General features: G+C 42.4%; 1 long non-coding RNA gene across 1 annotated transcript in view; it reads right to left on the bottom strand.

The window, feature by feature from the left end:
• The window catches only part of LOC149468318 (uncharacterized), a 137702-nt gene that overhangs the window by 55112 nt on the left and 59032 nt on the right, over positions 1-23558 (bottom strand). The window lies entirely within an intron of this gene.

The raw sequence follows: 23558 nt of genomic DNA, 5'->3' as shown, positions 1-23558 counted from the left end.
CACTCATGTGTAGGGTCAACTTGATCCTCTGACACAGAGAACATCTCTCAGAAACCTTCCCTGTAATGCTCTCAAACTTCAATCATCGCATTTCACAGTTGGAATAGTTACTGACAAAATATCGACCAACTTGAGACAATGGGATGCAAACAGGTTGGATAGATACATGACCTGCCTCAAACTGGGCATTAAGACCACAGCCTTTTCTAAGAGGAGTTCCTCTGTGTTTCCTCAGGTGTCCAGGCTGCTCCCAGTAATGTCATTCTTTGTGTTGAAATGACTTGGCTTTTTTCCCAGTTGGTGACCCAACTGAATTGCACCCAACAAAACAGGTGTGGGAATTTCATCTGAGACCCCCACCTCCCTCATCCCCCTTCCCGCACCCAATCAATGAATACCTTTGCACAGGGTATATGTGAACGGGTCCCCCCAACTCCTGTGAGGGTAAGGAACTTTCCTGGGATGAGGTTCCTTTGCTCAATCACCTCTGGCTGGATCAAAGTGACTTCTGCCCCGCTGTCCCGGAAACCAGTTACAGACCAGTTGCCCACAGTGACTGGCTGCAAGTTGGAGGGGGTTACCCACATCTTCCTGCGGACAAACAGCACTGAAGAAGAGTTGCTGGCTGGCTGGCTGGCCAGATGATGTCATCTGCTTCTGCTCGGGACACTGCGTCCTGAGATGTCCGGCTTTCCCACAGGTGAAACATCTGTGGTTGTCAGGCAGGGCTGGCTTGGATCCAAGTGCTGCAGGTGTTGGTTGAGGGGAAGCTTGACTCACCAATGTAGGAGGGAATGCTAGGGGCGATTTCCCTCCTTTCCAGCCATTCAGAGGAGGCTTGCGAGGGTCAGACACCCACGTGTGGATGAATGTATCTGCCAAATCGGCTGCAGCTTTAGTAGATGCTGGCTCTCTCTCCAAGACAAACTGTCTGACGTCTGCCGGGCAGATATGCAGGAGCTGATCTCGTATCATGAGATCTTCTAAAGACTTGTAGGAGTCCGCTTTCAGTCCTTTAGTCCACTGCCGGAATGTGGTGCGTAAGCGACTCGCCATATCCGTGTAAGAGTCCCCAGGTTCTTTTGCATAGGCCTGAACCGCTTGCAGTACACTTCCGGGGTCATCTGGTACTTCCGGACAATGGCATCTTTTAAAGCTTCATAATCGTCATCCTTCCCCTCTGGCATTTCAACAAACGCATCCAGGGCCTTGGCTCATAGCCCCGGGGTCAGGTACCGAGCCCATTGTGTTTGGGGCACGTGGTACTGACGGCATGTTTTTTCAAATGACAGTAAATACGTGTCAATGTCACTATCTTTTTTCATCACTGGAAACTTGGCGGCTGTGCCTACGGCCAGAGTGGCGTCCCTGTGTTCTAAGGACCCAAGGTTCTGAGCCTGTCGCTGCTGCTGAAGCCTGACCATCTCCAGCTCGTGCCGATGATCAGCTTCCTTCTCAGCCTGGCGTTCCTCTCTGGCAGCCGCTGCCTGGCGTTCCTCTCTCTCCGCCGCTGCTTGACGTTCAAGGAACTGCAAGTAGGCCAGAGGATCTATCTCCTGGATACGTTTCAGGGCTTCCTGCATTTGAGGAGAGTCTCTGCTGGTTACAGGCACTCCGGTGCTGGCCCGCTCAGGCGGTGGTGTGACGATACCGTTCGGTGATTTTCCAGTGTCAGTCTCTGTATGCCCATCCTGCGAGGCCGTCTCTGAGCCACTGGGAACGTAGGTAGCGGGAACTGATATCTGATCTGCTCAGATATCATGCTCCAGTAGGTCACGAATCAAATCATCACGAGTTTTGCGACCAACGTCCATTCCCCATGAGGTACATTCCGCACTCAAATCACTTTTGCTCATTTTCTTGTATTCTGCGTCACCAGGCATAATTGCAAGCAAAGATAGAATAGAAAGTAGAAAAAGGAAGGAGCTGTTGCTATATGTCTCTATATATATACAGTTGTGTTCAAAATAATAGCAGTGTGTTGAAAAAAGTGATTAAAGCTCAAAATCCTTCTAATAGCTTTTATTTCCATACACACAAAAGCATTGGGAACACTACATATTCTATTCCAAATCAAAACATGAAGAAAAATATATCAAATTTGTGTTGTTCCTCTAAAAAAATTGAAGAAAAGTGAATATTAGACTGTTTAAAAAAATAGCAGTTTGTATTCTTTTTTACAAACTCAAACATTCACTATATAAACTGAAAAATGTTTGAAGATTTTGCTTTCCTTTGAATCATTTAATTAATATTTAGTTGTATAAGCACTGCTTCTGAGAACTGCTGTACATCTGTGTTGCATGGAGTCAACCAACTTCTGGCACCTGTGAACAGGTATTCCAGCCCAGGATGATTGGACTACATTCCACAGTTCTTCTCTATTTCTTGGTTTTGCCTCAGAAACTGCATTTTTGATGTCACCCCACAAGTTTTCTATTGGATTAAGATCCGAGAATTGGGATGGCCACTCCATAACGTCAATCTTGTTGATCTGGAACCAAGATGTTGCACATTTATTGGTGTGTTTGGGGTCGTTGTCTTGTTGGAACACCCATTTCAAGGGCATTTCCTCTTCAGCATAAGGCAGCATGATCTCCTCAAGTATTCTGATGTATTCAAACTGATCCATGATCTCTGGTATGCGATAAATAGGCCCAACACCGTAGTATGAGAAACATCCCCATATCATGATGCTTGCGCAACCATGCTTCACTGTCTTCACAGTGTACTGTGGCTTGAATTCAGTCTTTGGGGGTCGTCTGACAAACTGTCTTCGGCCACTAGACCCAAAAAGAACAATCTTCCTTTCATCAGTCCACAAAATGTTGCGTCATTTCTCTTTAGGCCAGTCAGTGTGCTCTTTGGCAAATTGTAACCTCTTCAGCACATGTCTTTTTTCAACAGTGGGACTTTGCGGGGGCTTCTTGCAGATAGCTTGGCTTCACATAGGTGTCTTCTAATTGTAACAGTACTCACAGGTAACTTTAGACTTTCTTTGATCTTCCTGGAGCTGATTGTTGGCTGAGTCCTTGCCATTTTGGCTATTCTTCCATTCGAATGGTAGTTTTTCGCTTTCTTCCACGTCTTTCAGGTTTTGGTTGCCATTTTAAAGCATTTGCGATCATTTTAGCTGAGCAGCCTATCATTTTCTGCACTTCTTTATATGTTTTCCCCTCTCCAATCAACTTTTTAATCAAGGTACGCTGTTCTTCTGAACAATGTCTGGAACGACCCATTTTCCTCAGAATTTCAGAGAGAAATGCACTGTAACCAGTATGTACAACATTTGCTGCCTTTCTTCCTCAAATAAGGGCAATAATTGCCACCTTTTTTCCAAGAATGAATGACCTCACTAATAGAACTCCACACTGCTATTATATTGAACATGCCCCTTTCAATTAGTGATTCAATTACACAGAAACAGCAGCATGCATGTCATGACTGTTGGGTCTGTTGGATTTCTATTACTCTACTGCACCTGCTAGTAAACTATTTGCCATGTAGAAATATCATTTCTACCAAAAACACTGATTGATCAGGTTAGTGATGTCTGACTGCTATTATTTTGAACACAAATATATATATATATTATATATATGCAAATTATGCACCACTTGTTTCTAAGGACTGTTTCCACAAAGGTTACAATCCTTCAGTGCAGAGCCAATTCCTAACACTGCACTGAAGCTCTAATGCAACTATCCCACGTACGCTGCCAGCCAATATGTGACGATCGTGGCATCAGACCCCTGATCCTCTCACCAAACTCGTGACCGAAGAACTAGCCAATCTAAAACCGCGATGTCACGTGCGTAACAATGCCACACCCAGCTGCACCCTGCACAACGGTTTTCCAGCTAATGGATCACCAATCGATGTACCGGCAGCCTGAATGCGCTTGCTACTGGGTCAGGTTAATTATGCAATTAACCCTTCACACTGCCACCTCCTCCTTTTTGTACAGAGAAAGAGGAAACTCGACAATACCAGCAATAACACTATAATGGTTGAGATAATCGTCTGTATAGCACTGTCACCACCAGGGGCGGACTAACCATTTGGAAACTTGGGCACTGCCCGAGGGCTCGGGGTCAGTAGGGGGCCCCATGAGATGCCCCTGGTACCTTTTTCATAGGCCTTTTTGAGTTTGGCCAGGGACACAGGGGCTCCATGATCCCTTATTGCCCGGGGGCCCCATGAGTTGTCAGTCCGCCCCTGGTCACCACAGACATGTTATACAGAGGGTTAAACAAACACAGTAGCGCTCTTTTAGAGGCAGGAATTCGTAAGTTGCAATAAAGAGCTATAGAAACAGTTCAACACTTTCAGAAGGAAAGATTTATTACTAAAAGGTCAAACGGTGCAATAAAAATATTTACAGAAAAAAGATGTAACCAATATATATATATAAATATACAGAGAACAACAGCACAGCAAAGAGATAACAGAGAGAAGTTAGAGGGTTAAAGTACTTGCCAAAGTCCTGGGTTAGCAGATCAAGTTTCAGAGCAAAAGGGCATAGTCTCCCAAGGTGGTTTTGATGTTAAAAGGGAGAATTCTTCAACTTCCTTCTCTTAGGCCTGACAGCCCATTTTGTATTCCCCCAGCAGGGGGGTGTCTCTAAAGCCAAGGACCAATGCCTCATTTAGGGAGGGATCGTCTGGGCGGATACCTAAACTAGAGCCAAAATCTCTCATAGTTCATATTGTGCTCATAACTTTCCCTATGCACAAGTGACATTCCACCCGCGGGTAGATTACTATGCAGACGCTTCTGAGGAACGGTTAGGTATGAAATATAAAATACAGACTTGCATGGTTCAAGAGATATAATTCTCTGCTTTCCTAGGTCTTCCAGTCAGGGAGGGTGACCTATCAAACGATTTGTCTTCTCGTGGACAATCCGAAGATATGCCTGGTTTTTATGTAACTCTCTCATATTCCAAGGTATGAGACATAGGGAAAAATGGATTTTAAAAGTGTTATCTAGGCTCTACTCCTCTGGAATGTGTTTGAACTCAGGGGAAGTCCTGGGTTATCTTTTACAATGTGCCAGATTGCACAGGTTCTTTGGACAGTGAGGCCCCAGCTCCCTTGGGGGTTTTATAGCTCGGGGGTCCCTGCTGTGCTCCGGCCTCCTGTGACACTGCCAACACACAGGCCATATGTCACTGTGGCTGGACAGAGAGGAAGAATGAATGAGGGTGATATGTTTGTACAAGATGGAGGATCCTTTGCCAAGATGGAGATTGGAGCCAAAATGGTTGAACCGCATCCATCTCTGTGGGCATGATTGTTACAGTGGCCAGTGTAAATTCACCCTTACATTGGTGGCCAATGTAGAAATGTACTGGTTATTGGTGTAAAATACCCATTACATTGGTTGTCAGTGCAAATTCCCAATTACAATTGCTGCCTGATCTACAAAATAAACTGATTTTGAGTCTATCTGCTATTTATTGTATGTCTCAGAGCAGGTGGAGAGCAAAATTGCATGGGGGGGGCAAGAAAATGTTTGCGCAGGGCCAGATCAATATTAAAGATGGCCTTGCAGTCACTTGGTTAGATACTGTAGATTGAGTGACTGACTGCAGTGATTCCATACACACTTTATAGATCTTGACCTTTCTGTTTTATGCCTTCAGATCAGGTACTGGTCCTAATTATTTGGGGTTTTTTTTTTCATCAAGAATAATGGAGAATAAGAACCCCAAAACTTTTCTCAACCAGGAAGCGACTATATGGCATTTTTCATAACTGCATTGGGATATAGGTACGTAGAGCCTAGTTATTTCGCACGAAGGAACTCTAGTGGAAATTAAATGCATAGAAAGAGGGAAGAAAATCCAAACGGTGACCTTCTTGATCTATAGACAAGATCCAGAGATCCTAAACATGATTCAGCCCAACTTTCAGTGCAAACTTTCACAACCTAGCACCTACTGGGCAAGTTTGGATGGAGGAACTCTTAAAAGGGTTTCTGTTGATCCTGGGAACTAGCAGTCTTGGCTTGGTCAAATAAAGAATGGAAACGATAATGAACTCCTTCATCCCTTACTGTGGTCTTTCTCTGGTCTCTATGATTTGGAATCCCTACTTTTCTTTCTTCCCTGCCTCCTGCCTATTTATGCTGGCATTGACACTTAGGACCTCTATCTTGAGGGATTAATCCAATTTGCCATATGTGACTTTAGATATTTTGGTTTCTATCTTGTTGCTAAACAAAGAAAACCCATCATATGGAATCCTGCATCAATTTTCTTTGGAAAAGACACCCACAGTCTATAGCTTAATCCTCAGGGCATTCAATACACCATGGCCCTCAATGAACAATGTAGCATACAGGGGTTGGACAAAAAAAGTAAACACTACATGATTTGCAGGTGTGAAAGTGATGACATGTTTCCTGTTGAAAATGGAAGTGATGTAATATTCTTTTGCTTCCACTGTTTAATGAGACACCTAGCTAACAAGTGGGAAGCCTCACTTTCGTCATTCACTGCATGAGCTTCTAGTAATATGGAGTCGTGTCAGAGCTTACTGAGCTTCAAAGAGGGCAAATTTTTGGTGCCCGCTTAGCTGGTGCCTCTGTTACTGAAGTTGCCAATTTGTTTTCAGTGTTGCGAGATACAGTATGAAAGATTATGACAATATATATAGTTTCCATAAGTGTGGTTGATATGGTCAACTGACCAAAAGAGACAAAGGACATTGCACAGGAATGTGACCCGAAATAAGAAAATAACTGCTGCAAAAGTGACTACAGAGCTCAAACTCAGTCTTCACAGGATTTGCCCTCTTTGAAGCTCATTGGCTAAAACACAACCCCTTATTACTAGCAGTGAATGACGGAAGTGAAGCTTCCCACCTTTTAGCTAGGTGTCTCATCACACAGTGGAAGCAAAACAATGCTACTTCACTTCCGCTTTCAACACAAAACATGTCATCACTTTCACACATGCAGTAATGTAGTGTTTCCATTTTTTGTCTAACCCCTTTATCTATAGTAGCCTCACTAATGAAGTTGCTGGCCAGTTTTGTTTCACTCAGGGACTGCAGATCTGCTGAGAACGCATTTCCTGTCAAAAAGTCTGCTTTTATATTCTCCACCCAAGAAAAGATTGCCTTGGCTACTGAAGTAGGAGCCATCGCTTGCCTATGGGCCCTTACTGAGGTGGTATATATTTTCTTCAAATCCATATCCATCTGAAGTCGTCTATAGGTACAGTGATGTTTCTAGCCACTCTAGCCAGTCTGATTACTGCTGCAGAAACCAAAGTGGCTGAGTCCAAGCAACGGATCACATCTTCTTTGAATGAATACATCTTAAAAAACCTGTTCAATAGAGGGTTTCTTCTCCATCCTCTTCCAGTCATCAAAAAACAGCTCTCTAATTTCTTCCATTAGAGAAAAATGTATTGAGTTTTTTTTTCTTTTTGTGGATAATATCTTCCTACTTAGATGGTGGCTCCACTGATTTCTCCCAACTAATGGCCTCCTTAAAGTCCTGACCAGGGGTTGAATGCAAGCAAAGTTAAAGCCCACAACAAGAGGTTAGCCATTACCTAGGATGGATGCTGGTGAAAACACTTCAACCGACTGCCTAGAGGTGAATGTGAGATGGATGTAGCAGCCTGACTGAACAAAGAATAGACTGGACAAAAGAGTTCTTCATGGTAAGTTTTCATCAACATATCTAAGTGTACAGATTGTCTATGACAACAAGAAAAATATGAACATTTCCCATGCTAGTTATACAGATATATAGAAAGAAGATAAGAAAACAATTAAAGTATTATAATTAATTCACTGCCCTGTGGTCTGGGATATAATATTTTTGCTGCCGTCTGAGAAAACACTTACATGACAATCCTTCCACACCTGTGATAAGCCCTCCACCTCAATATCCCCTTTTTCCTTCCCCAGGTTTTGGTCTGCACCACTCTTACACAACAGTAAAACCGGTACATTGATTCATATCCTGCCTTGTTTTGCCACTGTAGAATCAGAAGGGGTTCGCCAGGGGCACAACATAAGGTAAGAAACATAAAATAATTGAGCATTATCACCAAAAATCACTATAGTCCTTCTGAAATTAAACAAAACCTATAACAACACTAATATATATTTTAGAATGCTGATCTTTCTCATTCCTATGAGTCAGTTCCCAATTTTTTTAATAGCTATGATTCAAATATATACAGTATATATTTTGTAGGTGGTCTGCTAATTGAACCTGCATTACAAATCATCTAGGAACAGTCATCATTTGCTTGCACCAAACAATCTTTTGTTCTATAGGGATTCATTTCAGCAAATTGAGATAATGAGAAAAATTACTTTAGTACTAAGCATTGAAACTAATTCAAGATGTTATTCAGCAAATATTTTACTGTATCCTTTTTTGTTATGCAATAGGCTGAATTAAATATTTTTCTGTACATTTAAATATTTGTTAGAGTGAGGAATTGTGTAAAAGTGGAGTTCTAATGGAAGAAGAAAAAAGAAAATGACAGTATTTTATCTACATATGCTGTTTTGACTGTGTGGTCTTTGAACTTGTGTTTCTGCTTTTACACGATATCATTTAACTTGCATTCCTTACTATACTTATAAATGCTGTGTGACTTGCTGGGAGTTTGTCAGTAGGCTTTTATGTCTATGATCTTAATCTTATTCTTGCATCAATCAATAAAATGGTTTCACTCAACTGTGGCAAGTCTCAAAAGTAATGCATACTTAGTGTGGTTCCTGCTGTAACTATAACCTTTGCTGTGCTGCCACACACATTGTAGTTACTGTAATGCAATGCAGTGCTGAACATGGTCTGGGTAAAGAACCACGGCTGATTCCAGAATGTTGAGGGCTAATACTGAAGGCTGTTATAAAACATGACAAGGACTCCAATTTTCCTGAGTATTTAGTTTAAAGGTCACTGTAACCAATACACACACAAAAAATCAAACATATGACTCTATTTAATAACATGGCTCGTGGTTCATAGCAATAGCATGGTTCAAAGAGCAATGATATAGCAATATATAGCCACAAAAGCCAACAAGAAATAAACTTTTACTAGTCTGTCATCAAATGTTTATATTGATTGTTTGCTAATTGCTACTGTTCTTATTTTATGATTCCACCATTAGTAAAGTACAGTTGTGATACTAATGACCATGCACATCGACTTTTAACAATAGTCTCCAAATGTGTGAAGAAATACTTTTAAATTTAAATTCTGGGCAGCACAGTGGCTACATGGTTAGCACTTCCGCCTGGCAGTACTAGGGTCATTGGTTCAAATCCAAACCACAGGACCACCTGCCTGGAGTCTGCATGTTCTCCCTGTGCCTGCGTGGGTTTCCTCTGGGTACTCTGCTTTCCTCCCACACTCCAAAGACATGCTGGTAGGTTAATTGGGTCCTGTCAAAATTGGCCCTAGTATGTGTATGTATGAATGTGAGTTAGGGACCTTAGATTGTACACCCCTTGAGGGTTAGGGACTGATGTGAATGTACAATATATATATATATATATATAGTGCTGTGTAAATTGACAGCGCTATATAAGTACCTGAAATAAATAAATTCTGAATACAATATTAAATGCTTCAAATATAAGGTGGTGCATTTGCTAAGGGCTAGTTGGTAATAAACACTTTAAATGATGATATATTTTAGCAAATTTAAATAATGCATAGCAGGAGATGGATGGTATTTGGAACATAGCCCAATGGCAAGAGTTAAAATATGGTCTTTGTCCCATTACCAGGGCAATCATATATGGAGGCAATTTATTGCATTCATCATCTGAGCTGTTAATTCAGCTGAACCTATAGATATAAATAATGCCATGTGTACTTTCTTTTTATTAAAAAGAAGCTATAATGGTTTTTTTTGTTTAATTTATTTAATTTGGTATGTAGAATATTTGTTGTTTGTATAAAAATGTATTTTACAAATAAACATTTACTGCAGTGTGTATATATATGGCACTGTAATGTCAAAGTATTCTGGTCTTAGAAGAAAGCCCAGCACTACCTTTATTCATTTTGGCAGACCATGTTAATCCGCAAATAAAAACAGGCTCATCTGTGCTGACAGGTGTGTGTGTTTTTGTGTGTGTACCTACTCTCACTCAATCAGATCTCTGTTTTATAACACATACAGGGGTTGGACAAAATTATTGGAACACCAGGTAAAAGAATTAAATTGTTACCTAATATTATTATTATTATTATACAGGATTTATATAGCGCCAACAGTTTGTGCAGCGCTTTACAATATAAGGGAGACAGTACAATTACAATACTTTCAGTACAGAAGGAATGTGAGGGCCCTGCTCGTGGAGCTTACAATGTAAAGGATAATATGGTGTTCTACCACCTTTGGCATCCAACACGGCCTAAATTCTCCTGGATATTGAAAAATATAAGTCTTGGATGGTGGATAATGGAATCTGATACTACTGTTCATGCAAAAATCATTCCAGTTCTCGTAAGGACCATAGTGGCTCTATGATATTGAGGTCTGGTGACTGTGGCGCCCAAGGAAGGTGTGAGACTTCGTCTGCATGCTCATCAAAACACAATTTCACAACACCAGCTGTGTGAATCGCAGCAATATTGTCTTGGTAAATGGTACCATCTTAAGGAAACAATGTGCACACCATGGGGTGCACATGGTCAGTCAAAATTTGTATATGGTCGCTGGCAGTGACTTTACGTTTCAAGGTGATGATGGGGCCTGCAAAATACCAAGATATGGCTTCCCAAACCATGGTGCACTGCCACCATGCTTTACTGTTGGCACAAGACAGTCCTGGTTGTAAGCTTGGGATGGTGTTAGCCACATGCTAACACGTCCGGTGGTTGGGAACAGTGTGAAGCTCGATTCATCGGGCCATATTACAGTCTTCCATTGATTGATAGTCCACAATTTATGGGTGTTGCACCATTCTCTCCTCTTCTGAGCATTAATCACTTTAAGACTGCCCCATAGCAGATGTACTGCTACAGGGCGGCCGTACTGTGCAAAATCACATAAATATACGTGTTTTTGCATTTCCAGTTAGGGGGCCCTACCTGCGCTACAATTGGCTCCTGAGGATATCAATCACTGGGTCCCGGATAGCAATTCCCGCTCGGGACTCGATGATCATTCATGAAGCTGAGAGGGGAAAGATCTGTGGGTTAAAAATACAGATCTCTCTCCTGTCAACATGGACGTTTTGCTTTCTATACAGCAGAGAGATAGAAAGCAGCAGATCTCCCTGGTAAAATAGAAAACAGTCATGGATGTATTTACCACAAGGCAAACAAGGCATTTGCCTAAGGTGGCATTTTTCAGGGGGGCAGCAGCATGTTTCAGGGGGGCAGCACCGCCCCCAGAAAGAAGGGATGGAAGAAGGGACACACGCAGCACAGGGACCAGGTGGGATCTGAGAGAGGCTGCGGGCTGCTTGATGGTGTATGCAAAGCGTGATTCTTGCTCCCAGGGATTTCCGGAGCTGTGAAGGTGAGTGTCTTACCTCTTCCCAGGGTGGGGGGTTGCCAGTGTATGGGGAGTGGTGGTAGTGGAAGGCTCTCTCGGGTGGGGGGCTGGGGTGTTGTTGGTCAATGTCAGGCTCTCTTCGTGGGGTAGGGAGGTGTTGGTCAGTGTCAGGGTCTCTCTGTTGGGGGGGGATTTTTTGTGTTGCCCAGGGCAGCATGAAACCTAAATACACCACTGCACACAGTTTACACAGTAAAACACAAACATCACACTGTTAACCCTTTAATAACGGAGATCGCCGGGTGCACGTCACTGGGGGCGCATGGGAGGGCGTGTTCTGGGAGGATGTCACATTACGCCCTCCCAGAACTGGACACCCATGCTGTAGCCGTCATTCAAATGTTTTGCTTATGTTGTTCCTGCACACAGTTTTTGTGGACTCCAGCTTTGAAAGACTGAGATTGTCCTCTGCAGTAATTTTTTCAGCAGTTGTTTTCTTATTCCGGGTCACAATCCTGAGCAAAGTCTTTTTCTCATTTTCAATCAGTTGACCATGATGTGACCTTTGATACTGTACCTTGTGACACTGCAAAAAATTGGCAACTTCAGTCACGGAGGCACCAGCTAAGCGGGCACCAACAATTTGACCTCTTTGAAGCTCAGTAAGCTCTGACATGACGTATTTCTAGCCGCTCAAACAGCGAATGACTAAAGTCAATCCCAAAACTGTCTACACAATTCCTTCAATTTCCTTAAGATTCACTTTCAACTACATAGTGCAAGGGCCTGCCTGATGAAATACAATTTGAAAGTGTTCAGGTTTGACCTCATATATTGGTTTTGGTAAATTTAAATCTATCTATCTATTTTCTGCCTTGCTGAATAAAAAAGGAAGGACAAACTTGCTTGGACTCCCTGTCTAGTGCAACCACTATATATTCCCTTTAATACCAATTTTATTTGAAATGCATACTATTATTCAGCAATAGTTACTATTTCCAATCAATTTTTTTTAAAACAATGAAAATAAACTAGTCTGGGTAATAAATTTATAGAGTGAAACTATCCATTGGTTTAGCAGAGCTCTCATCTATTTATCGATGTTTGGATTTAGTTGAATTAGCAAGTTTTTAGAGGTATTCACCCAATTGACCCATCACCATTAATTCACTCATCTACTGCTAAACATGAGCCATGTAACCTCAGAAAATGCCACCATGTCATAGCTCAGAATAGAACACTCATCACTCATGATCACCCATATGTGTTCCACTGACCATAGGTATACACTGATGTGGTTGGAGGCATAGCACATGACTGTACTTTTGAATCAATCTTATTTGCAAATCAGAGAAATGTAGGAAAATGTGGTCTGGATATACTGGAGAATGATTATGAATTTAACCACAGTGCCATTCGGAGCTTTGCCACAGTGCATCTCCTGGAAGAGTTCTTTAATACACGTTCTTGTGAAATATGTAAACCCAAGAAATTCCAGCAATCGTAGACCTCCTGAGTGTACAGCTTCAGCCCAGGCACCTTTACTTCAATCTTTATAATCATTTCAATGTGGTTTAATAGAAGGCTTGTGAAACATTCTCATATAACGGGAAAAATGCAATCTGTATTTAAACATGAGCACTAATCAATCACGTGAATAAACATTTGTGGCATTAGCACTGTATCTTATCATTCTTTGCTCCAGGTCTGCTCTGTATGTGTTGGAAGAAAACTATGGAGCAAAACACGTGTTTCAGTTTTAGATCCTACAAAGGCAACAAATTCAGAGCTAAGGTCATTGGATTCCAAATTCAATTTGGACACTATTTATACATTGCATATCACTTTTTTTATTATGGTTTCTTGTTTGTACTTGGCTGTTATGCCCTTAGGTGCACCATGTGGGTTCACTGCTTTACAACAGTGCATGCGTACATGAGCATACACATTGGTGCTTTTAAGCCTTCTGATTCTGTTGTCTCACCTAACTTCTTCTTTTTGACTGATTGCTCACACTCTTCTGATCTATTATACCCACTACAGCCCTATGCTGCTGGCCAAACCTCTTCACCATCAAAGACAGCCACTTATACACCTTTCCCAGCCCAACCCAGAGGTTCTCCACTATTTTCAGTTTCTATAATTCTCTATTATGATTGTAAATGCACAAACAACAAACTCTGGATGGCTGCACACCTAAAGTGCTCAAAAATTACTTTATTCAAACACAGATAATAAAAACAGCCTCAATCCATAAGCAGGGGAAAGAGAAATGGGTAACACGTTTCACACTGATTTAGTGCTTCCTGAGATTCCAGTCCAGAAATACTGTGAGCCTGGTCTACTTAACCACTTGCCCGGCACTTTTACCACCTTCCTGCCCAGGCCAATTTGCAGCTTTCAGTGCTGTTGCACTTTGAATGACAATTGTGTGGTCATGCAACACTGTACCCACATGAAAATTGTATAATTTTTTTCACACAAATAGAGATTTCTTTTGGTGGTATTTAATCACCACTGGGTGTTTTATTTTTTGTACTATAAACAAAAAAAAACAAAAATTTTGAAAAAAAAAAGGTTTACTTTGTTTCTATTATAAAATTTTGCAAACAGATGCGTTGATGAGACTGCACTGATAGGCAGCACTGATAGACAGCACTGATGGGCACTGGTGAGGTGGCAATGATAGGCAGCACTGATGAGGCGGTACTGATGAGGCAGCACTGGTGGGCATTGATGAGGAGGAACTGATGATGCTGCACTGATATGCAGCACTGATAGGTGACAATGATGGGCACTGATAGGTGGAACTGAAGGGCATAATAGGTAGCACTGACTGATGGCACTGACTGGTGGCACTGACAGGAACAGATTGGCAGCACTGCTGGGCAGCACAGTTGGGAACTGATGGGCCGCACTGTTGAGCACTGATGGGCAGCACTGTTGGGCACTGATGGGCAGCACTGCTGGGTACTAATGGGGAGCACTGATGGGCAGCACTGTTGGGTACTAATGGACAGCACTGTTGGGCACTTTTGGGGCTGCACTGATAATCAGGGCACTGATAGTCAGTGCCCTGATTATCAATGCAGGTGTCTGCTTTGACAGTTGCCAGTTACTGGCAGTACTTTCCTCGCGTTGTGACAGTGTGAAGAAAGTACTGCCAATAACCGGCAAGTGTATTTACATAGTGGTCAGCTGTGATGTGACACAGCTGATCAGCTGTCAAAAGGCCACTGTGATTGGCCATTTACCATGTCATGTGATCAGCTGTGTCCAAAGAACACAACAATCACAGACAGCGCCGGGTGCGTGCCGCTGGGGGCGCGTTCCGAGAGGACGTCATATGAAGCCCTCCCAGAACTGGACTACCATGCTGTAGCCATCGTTCGGCTATAGAAGGGGAATAAAGTGGTTAATGATGTACCCCCAGGGGGTGTGTTTTTTTTTATTCAACAGATTTTGGACATTGCACTTTTTAACTTTTTCTAAAGCTAAAATTCAAGTTCTTCTTTAAATCATAACTCTTATTTAAAATCAAATACAAAAAACTGAACTGTATAGGCTCAAACTGGTGGATAATAGTATTGTGAGCACCAATGTGTTTTGCCTAATCAAATTTTAAAAGAATGTGTCCATCATCCTTCTATACTAATGGTCATGTATTTTGTAGAGCCACTCAAGTATGGATAACTTATTCAACATTCAACTTCCTTGCATGCTTAGAGAAGATTGCTGAGTATTGGGACATCCATGATGCTAAAATGGATCTAGAAATATAGTCCTTTTAACATACAGTGGCTGCAAAGAACCACGAGAGGGCTACATTAGTGTTATGTACTGATGGACAAGGTAAATCATGTTTTATTAAGTACAAGACTTTGGCTTTGTGTGCCAAGATAGTTAAGCTTTTTTTCTTTATTGGATAACACAATGTGGGTGGCATATGCAAAAACAGAGGGAATGGACAGCCATACAGTATTTGAAGATGTTAAATTTCCGATGAGAAAAAAAGGAAGCTGTATTTCCATTACACTAAACTGCTAAACTAAATATTGCATGTACAATAAATATACAAAGATAATAAATATTGTAAAGTCACAAACACATTGCAGAAAGAGACATTTTTATACATTGTGCTACTGTTTTCATCACTGCACTATTTATAACTGAGAGTAAAATGTGTTATATTTATGTAGCTTGCTGCCTCAGTGTTCTGGTTGTTTAAAGACATCTGGCTCCAATAGAATTTCAACCTGATGCATTATGTCGTAAATACAGACAAACTGTACATGGTTTAAATATTATACTGGACATAAATATCTTTGCTGTCTTGCGCTATTGTATTGATCAGTGTAGACGTCACCTAATGTTTGGATAAGGAATACATAATGAACAGGCAGAAATAGGCAGAAGGCTCCTGGTAGTATACTATTTGCTGTTTAGGAAGTATTGTAAGAATGAAAGTTTCAAACCACTTGATAAGAACGATAGTTCCTATCCACTTCCAGTGAACAAGTTTGCTTCTTGGCTACCCACTGTATAAGATGACAAGTACCAATACAATTGGTGGGCATGTGTTATTAAAGTGTATGTATAATCAAAACTGTTTTGTTTTGAATAGTGTAGAGAAGAATTAGATGGTTTTAATCAGTCTTTGTGTTCCCCAAAGGGCTGGCTCACTCTCTCGATCTGTCATGGTGACCACTGTTACCTAGAATAAAAAAGCAACAAATGATGCAAAAATTTAAAGTTATCACCAGAACAGAAGGTGAAAAAGTTCTTCCAGTGGGGACACACACTTTGTAGTGATTTGTTCTTACTTCCTATTGCATCTTAAAGGCAAGAAGTGAAGGAAAATATTCCCAGTAAAATACAGACAGTAAAAAATAAACCGATGAGGATTTTTAACCATGTCCTATCCTATCTAAAACAAAAACAGTTTTGACTGTGATCAAAAACTTTAAGGAAAATGTGTGTGAATTGTTCAGTAAAGTGATGGAATGGGAGTTCCTGTTGTAAAAGTGAGGAAACTGTCACATAGGGCCCAACTTGAAGTCCCAAAATGTATTAACAGAATCACAATACATTTTTTACACTTTTCTTGAAGTAATACATTGTAGTTGCATTTGTATCTTTCAGGGCCCACCACCAGATTTGTTTGTGTTGCATTTAGGGCAGCCCATTTATTTGAATAACTGCCTAACATGCCAGAATGCACAAAAACATGCAACACATAGCAATATGGTATTGTGCTGCAGTGCAGGTGGATTGGGGTACCAATTAAAATGTATGGCACCACAGCACAGTAACATACATTACTGCAATCCAATAGATTAAATCTAAACTCAGGGTCCCACTTGTGGTTCAAGTGGTTTCTGATATAGTGCTGATTCACATATATGCGGCTTGGATGTGGTTTGAACTGCATCCAATCCGCATGCTTCCTATGATGCCTGTTCACATATGCCTGGTGCACTGGCAGTGTGGATTCAGTGTGGTTTGAAAAAGAGTCCTGTACGATTTCCGAGCAGTGCCTTCAGGTTTAGGTACTTCTCTGAATTCTATATAGTTGCACCTGGTGCAGTCCCCCAGGCCAGCGATGTTCAGGCTTAATTGTTGTGAGGCTTCTGTGTGTTCATCTTGTATGTTGACCACTGCATTATGGGCTTTGGTGGCAGCACTAAGATGTCTTTCAATATGATTAGTACGGTCATTTAAAAAGTCCATTTGATCATGCAGCTGATTAATGGAGGATCTGAGTTCCCTTTGTAAATCTGCCTGCAGAGACAATAGCATGGATTTAAGGGAATGTTCAGAGGCAGGATTGTCAGTAGTTGGGAAATCAGCCAGAGAATTTGCAGGAGATTTTTCTGCTGCAGCTCTGCTAGGCTCAGCGCCATGTTGTTTCTTCATAGTGGGAGGCTTAGTGGGAGATCGCTCTCTTACCTCTGTCCCCAGGAGAAGGAGCCGAGTCCATCTGATGTATCTGATGCTCAGTGATTTCCTCCATGTCAGAGGGAAACTCACTGTCAGCTGCATAGGAGGCAGCAGTGTTTCCCGCTAGCCCTCCGGTTGGCGCCATTTTGTGGAGAATGCTGGGCGGGCTTCATGAAGTATTCCAGGAGCTGGTGCAATCCCTGTGGCTTGGATTGCTTGAGGGACATACTCCGGGTGCAGAACTGATAGGAATCCTCTAGTCAGGAGGGCAGAAATGTGGGTGATCGGCAGGAGCTGAAAGCCTAAGCAGCCATCTTCACTAATGGCCAGACCATGCCCCTTTTCTTCATATATTTTTAAACAAATGTGTTCCCCTACATTTCCAGCTGCTGAAAAGTTTTCAGACCTTTACTTGGCTCCTCAACATTCACATGGGCAGCTATATTTCCTATGAGGAAGATGTGTGCCTTCAGGTTCTGGTGCAGATTACAGGCTATTGACTTCTATGGGAACCATTTTTAAAATCGCTTATGTCTGAACAGGATAAAATCCTGAGCTAATCCTGTCCTGAGCTTGATGAAAACCTTATATGTACAACTACTGTATCAGTTAGCTGTGAAACCTGAGCTTCAATCCACACCCCACATGCTAGTTATTTCCCAGAACATGCTGGATGTTGTGTTGGCAGGGGCCCGGGGGCCCTGCTCTGTGTACTAGATGAGTTGACAGTAGCCACTTTATGGTTGAAGCCTGCAAACCGAAGTCCCCCCAATTACATTTTGCCCAGCCATTGTATGTGTGGATAATGACCCATTTAGCAGGAGGCACACTTTGGCAATTTCACCTTGGGCACCAGGTGACCTTTTCTTGGCACTGCTTAAAGGTTTGGCTAACCAGTAATGAATGTGTCAGCTGGTGCTATCATTCGATTTTCTTAGGAATTCAATAAGTGCCAGAGTCATTACTTAATTTCAGTACCCAGATTCAAATTTGAGAAGTTTTAAAAATGTCCTAGGTTGTGCCTTTAATGTTTTTATGCACCATATGCTTTTAGTTTTATTATAATGGTAGGAGTTCATGTTTCAAATTCATACATTTAAATAGTTTTGGGGGGAATTTGTCCAAACAAGAGCAGAGAGAATCTGGAGCAGCTGTGCATGACAACTGACCATCTTATATTTTCGGCTAGCACATTTAAGCTTTAAAAGGAAAAATAGAAGCCGATTGGTTACCATGCACAACTGATTCAATTTTGATAAGTTCCCCTACATATACATATACTATATTGCTATTTTTAATAATCATTTCACCAAATAAACATTTTAATACATAATGTACTTATAATATAGATGTAACAGAGAATTATGGGTTTTTGTAATGAGTGAGCCAAGCGGAAGTTGATTTTCTTGAGATTTTCCCTCTCTGATTGAAGCTACGTGTAGCCAGGTGCTTTGCTAGGGACAGAGTGCGATTCAGGACATTGTGCTGCGGTGCCCCCTGGCTCCCAATGGACTTCAGCTGAAAGGGTCCTATCCTCCATCCACCAGGGATAGCTGACAACCAGAGGGAGCTCAAGAGACTTAATGGTTAACAGCATTGAATCATGGGACATGAAGTTTTGGATATAAACTTTACTATGGCAGTTAATGGGCTATTGGACTACTATTTCCAATGCAAGCCAGCCATAAATAGAAAGAGCTGTATTTTCACAGGCTGAATATCGAGAGATTTCCTCTTTTCTGTGAGGAGACAGAGGTGTGCAAATAGCTTCTCCTGTGCGCACATAAACCTGCTAGAAGCCTGCAGCCATGTGCTGAGGACCCCAGGCAGATCCAGAAGTGAGCTGATATCTGAATAAGAAAAACCCCTATTGCTGTATCACTAGGACTGATGAGAGGACACTGCTGCCATTAAACCATTGCTACTATCAGAGACTGAGCACATATGGACTGGTCATCTGACTAGCAACATTATTTACTGCAAGCAGACTTTATTTGGACTGTGCACTACCTTAAAGACTGGGCCCCAACACTAGCCAGCCGAAGAACTAGGGCTAAATACTGCTCACTGAAATAGCTGCTCACAATAACTTTGCCTATTGTACATAGTAAGAGGTACCTCTTTAGGGAGTCTTAAATTTCATCGCTGCCATTCATATAGATTGCACTTTAAAGTGGATATACAGTAGTCTACAGTTCACAGAGAAGGTTTTGTAGTAGTGATTATGATTGCTGTTACTGTTTTCCAATGCCTTTACTTACTGCTAATTTTCTGGATTACCAGGCTTACTCTAATTTAGTTGCATAGAACTTGATTCTATGCTGCTAGTGAACATATTGCCTATTGAACTGTTATTGACATAATCCTTTACTTACTATTTTATGTGCATACTGCTATTTACTGCAACCTGTGACAATATATTGGGTTCATTTACCACTAATCAGTTTGATGTTTGCTTTTTGACACTGAACCTAAGTTGTGTGCAGGGTATCTTTATTTGTGCTCCTAGTAGCAGTGCAGTATCTATTTGCTTAACCTGCGGTGGCAGTTGGTCTGAGGATGCTCTCAAAGTCAAGGCAGAAGAACAGAGAATCGAATCCCGTGGGGGTAGCGCCACACACGTGGCTCAGTCTGCTCAAGACAACAGGTGGTATATGCAAGGGAGAGGAATGTGTCAATGCTCATGACCATGCTCAGTGACTTTAACATCCCAGTCAATGTTAACACCTCAGCCACTTCTCAACTACTCAACTTAACTTCCTCTTTTAACCTAACACAATGGACACAATCCTCCACCCACTCTAATGGCAACGCCCTCAACCTTGTATTCTCCCACCTATGCAATCCCTGTAACCTAAAACCCCTTTTCCTCCCTCTGATCACAACTTTATCAGCTTCACACTCTCCCTGTCTCCTATGCCTCCAACCAGCAAACTGTTACCTGTAGAAACCTCCACCACCTCAGCCCTGACCTTCTTCACTCTGCTACTGAGTGCCTCTATGATAAAATTGCGTCCCTGTCCTGCCCAGACCTGGCCACATCTGCCTACAACAATCATCTATCAACCTCTCAGGACACACTTGCTCCTCACTCCACACATAGAACCAGGCCTCACCTGTCACAACCCTGGCAAACAGATGACACAAGAAATCTCAAGAGACGCAGCCATGCTCTTGAGCGAGCATGGCATAAAACTAAATCCCTGAAAGACTTTACCCTCTACAAATCCACCCTCCACGCTGCTAAACAAACCTACTACAACACTCTCATCAAAACCCTCTCATCCAATCCTCTCCAACTCTTTTCTACCCTTAATTCCATACTCCACCCCCCACTACCTCCACCCACCAACTTACTTACTGCACAGGAGATTGCCAGTCATTTCAAGAACAAGATCGACCAATTCGTGATGAGATCTCCAGTGTCAAGCTTCCTCCTCCAACCAACATACCAGGCCCAACACCATGCTCAACACTATCCTCCTTCGAACTTGTTACCACTGAGGAAGTTACCAAACTACTTTCCAAGGCTCACTTCACCACCTGGACCCTGTCCCCTCATGATTATTGCAGCCTCCTTCCTGCTCTATCCTAAACTCTATAACCCACATCTTCAACCTCTCACTCTCCATGGGCACCTCTCCCTCCCTGCTCAAACATGCATTGGTTACCCCCATACTTAAAAAACCCTCACTGAACCCCAACTGTTTGAATAACTTAAGACCCATCTCCCTGCTCCCATTTGCCTCAAAGCTTCTCGAGCGCCTTGTTCACAACTGTATGAACTGCTACCTCACCAACAACAACCTTCTTAATCCTCTGCAGTCTGGCTTCCGCCCACAACATTCCACTGAAACTGCCCAACTAAAACTCACTAACGACCTACTAACTGCTAAAACCAATGGCAATTACACCATACTCATACTCCTAGACCTTTCCACTGTCTTTGACACAGTCAACCACCTGCTCTTCCTCAGTAAACTCTGCTCCATTGGCCTCCGTGACTCTCTCCTGGATCTCCTCTTACCTTTCTCAGCGCACTTTCAGTCTCACATACAACTCCTCCTCCTCTGCTCCTCTCCCTCTTTCCGTTGGGGTACCCCAAGGCTATGTCCTTGGGCCCCTCCTTTTCTCTCTCTACACCTCCTCCCTGGGCCAATTGATAACCTCCCATGGCTTCCAATACCACCTCTATGCTAATGACACCCAGATCTATCTCTCCATTCCCCAGCTTACCCCCTCAATCTCCTCAGGTATCACAAATCTACTAAGCAATATATCAGCATGGATATCACACCACTACCTTAAACTCAATGTTTCCAAAACTGAGCTTGTAATATTTCCTCCTACCTGATTCCCCACTCATGACTTTACCATTAGGATTAACAGCACAACCATTGGTCCTTCCCCTCATGCCAGGGTACTAGATGTAATCCTAGACTCTGACCACTCCTTTGAGCCCCACATACAATCACTGGCTAAATCCCTCTGGAACATTTCCAAAATCCACCCCTTTCTGACCAATGACACCACAAAAAACCATATCCACGCCTTGGTTTTATCCCGCCTTGGTTATTGCAACTCCCTCATCACTGGTCTACCATTACACAGGTTATCCCCCCTTCAGTCTACTATGAATGCTGCTGCTAGACTCATTCCCCTTACCAACCGATCAGTGACTGCTGCCCCTGTCTGCCAATCCCTTCATTGGCTTCCACTAACCCATCGTATAAAATTCAAAATACTAACAACAGCATACAAAGCCATCCACAACACTGCCCCTAGCTACATCACCAACCTTATCCGCAGATATCATCCAAATCGCCCACTCCACTCCTCCCAAGACATCTTCCTCTCTAGCTCCCGCATCACCTCCTCCCAAACTCACCTCCAAGACTTCTCCAGAGTCTCTCCCATCCTCTTGAACTCCCTACTGCAGTATGTCTGGTCAGCCCCCATCCTGTCAGCCTTTAGGCGATCTTTGAAAACTCACTTATTCAGGGAAGCCTATCCCACCTCCACCTAAGAACTGTACTTGAGCCACCTCCATCAGAACATCGCCTACAGCTATCACCTTTTTATACCACCTCCCCCTTCCTTTAGATTGTAAGCTCCACGAGCAGGGCCCTCCTATTCCTTTTATACTGAAATGTATTGTAATTGTATTGTCTCCCGTACATTGTAAAGTGCTGCGGAAACTGTTACGCTATATAAATCCTGTATAATAATAATAATTTAGTCGTGTGTAAAGTTGAGCTTCAGCTATTAAGCTATGTAAACATAAGTCCTTATCCAAAAGACCCTTGACCCGTGTTCACATTGTGCTAGTGCAAAGATCACATACCGCACTCACCAGATATTGGTGAAAAAAATGCCCTTATTTTTGTTTTTTTGGAATTCTAGACCCAATCAATACAGCCTCCAATCACCAGGTTTAAATGGACTTCCCCCACTGCAGGTAGGATATATGCCTTAGATCTACAAAACGTAGTATAAACCAGCCTCCAACCTCCAGGATCAACAGAAATCACTCGCCAGAAAAGAGTTGATTGGTATAAGAATCAGCATAAGAATCACCCTCAAGCAAGATGGCCCCTGAGAGCGCTGGCGTGTGCTCCACTCAGTGGAAGTGACGTCGTACATTAGATGGCGAAGCCAGAAATGCGTCAATGCATTTTGCCCCTCCTCCAGGGCGTTTTCACACTAAAAAAAGGCCTTGGAAGAGGGGCAAAATGCATTGACGCATTTCCGGCTTCGCTGTCTAACGTACTACATCACTTCTGGTGAGTGGAGAGCATGCCGGCGTGTGGCGCTCTCAGGGGCCATCTTGCTTGAGGGTGATTCTTATGCTGTCATCTGTTGCTGACTGAGAGATCCTTAAAAACCCTGGTGATGTGGCATTCTGGCTCCATTTAAAACAATAAATGCTGATTATATCTTTTGAAAATGTGAGTGGTTTTGTATTTGCAAATTGATCCTGTCCGAGTTTTCTAGTATTACACTATACAGTATATATTTTTTTCTCTGTACCAATCTTCTCTTTTCTGGCATGTGATTTCTGTTGATCCTGGAGGTTGGAGGCTGGTTTATATTACGTTTTGGAGGTCTAAGGCATGTATCCTAC

This window comes from Staurois parvus, unplaced genomic scaffold, assembly GCF_062004578.1.
Source record: "Staurois parvus isolate SC_StPar_1 unplaced genomic scaffold, SC_StPar_1.0 ptg000090l, whole genome shotgun sequence".
In the NCBI taxonomy this organism is placed as follows: Eukaryota; Metazoa; Chordata; class Amphibia; order Anura; family Ranidae; genus Staurois; species Staurois parvus.
Note: the sequence above shows the minus strand (reverse complement) of the source record. Positions and strands in the feature narration are given on the sequence as shown.